Genomic DNA, 1,858 nt, shown 5'->3' on the forward strand with positions numbered 1-1,858 from the left:
AGACCAAGACCATCCTGGCTAACACGGTGAAACCCTGTCTCTACAAAAAATACAAAAAAAAAAATTAGAGGGGCACAGTGGTGGGCACCTGTAGTGCCAGCTACTCAGGAGGCTGTGGCAGGAGAATGGCCTGAACCTGGGAGGTGGAGCTTGCTGTGAGCCGGGATGGCACCACTGCACTCTAGCCTAGGCGACAGAGTGAGACTCTATCTCAAAAAAAAAAAAAGAAAAAAACCCTTTACTCACATAAAGTGAAGAACAAGAAGACTTTTACCCACAGTTTTTGAGTAGATGTTTAGTGTCCTTATAACATTTTTTGAGTATGCATTTTTATCCTTTTGAGAACATGATTTACAATTGTGAGCTGCGGGACTATTTCATTAATGTGTTGAATACAAGAGTTAAAACTTCCTGTCCCATTTAGTGAATGGAAAAATACTTAAGTTACATGAATAAAAAGATCATAAATTACCAACAGCAAGATAATCAGGGACGTAAAACATCTCAATCTCTAAATGTTGCTTAATGACAACATGTTTTGTAGGTACATTTTATTTTCACAGTTACTTGTATTTTATTCCCTTCTCGCTGGAAAGATGTCCAGTGATTCTGAATCAATATAGGTGTGTGGGGTGTCATCTAGAAGTCGTAAAATGACTTATTCAAATTAACCATGTTATGACCACTCTTACTTGCTGATACATATCTTCCTGTAACTTCTGTGGAGAGTGAAATTTTCTTTTTTTTTTTTTCTGTTTTTTTTTTGAGACAGAGTTTCACTCTTGTTACCCAGGCTGGAGTGCAATGGTGTGATCTTTGCTCACTGCAACCTCCACCTCCCAGGTTCAAGTGATTCTCCTGTCTCGGCCTCCAGAGGCTCTGTGGTTCTGTGTGGCTATGGAGTCATTCAGGGAGACATTCACAGGATGATTTGGGATTACCACTACTCTTGGAAACCATGGAAATTCTGTGTTAATATTGGATCCTATTTGTATTTGTCAAGCATACTCTGGATATTTATCCACATTTTGGTATAAGGCCAGAATTGAAGGCCCAATATGATGTTTCACTTTGACATCTTGTGACAGTGGGACAACCGTAAAAGGTGTGAGTACCAATCTCATTCCCACTCTGCTCTCTTGGATAATGTATCCTAGCCTAACAACCCTTTTTATCAATGCGACGAGGCAGGGTTCCTGTGGGGGAAAGAAAGAGAGATCAGACTGTTACTGTGTCTATGTAGAAAAAGGAAGACATAAAAAACTCCATTTAGATCTGTACTAAGAAAAATTCTTCTGCCTTGAGATGCTGTTAATCTGTAACCCTAACCCCAACCCTGTGCTCGCAGAAACGTGCTGTATTGAATTTAGGGCTGTGCAGGATGTGCCTTGGTAAAAATGTGTTTGCAGGCAGTATGCTTGGTAAAAGTCATCGCCATTCTCCAGTATCAAGTACCCAGGGACACAGTGCACTGTGGAAGGCCTCAGGGACCTCTGCCCAAGAAAGCCTGGGTATTGTCCAAGGTTTCCCCACACTGAGACAGTCTGAGATACGACTTCATGGGAAGGGAAAGATTTTACCATCCCCCAGCCCGACACCCATAAAGGGTCTGTGCTGAGGAGGATTAGTGAAAGAGGAAGGCCTCTTTGCAGTTGAGATAAGAGGATGGCATGTGTCTCCTGCTCATCCCTGGGAATGGAATGTCTCGGTGTAAAACCCAATCGTACATTCTATTTACGGAGATAGGAGAAAGCCGCCTTATGGCTGGAGGTGAGACATGCTGGCAGCAATACTGCTGTTTACTACACTGAGATGTTTGTGTAAAGTCAAACATAAATCTGGCCTATGTGCACATCCA

This window comes from Colobus angolensis, unplaced genomic scaffold, assembly GCF_000951035.1.
Source record: "Colobus angolensis palliatus isolate OR3802 unplaced genomic scaffold, Cang.pa_1.0 Scaffold510, whole genome shotgun sequence".
Taxonomy (NCBI): domain Eukaryota; kingdom Metazoa; phylum Chordata; class Mammalia; order Primates; family Cercopithecidae; genus Colobus; species Colobus angolensis.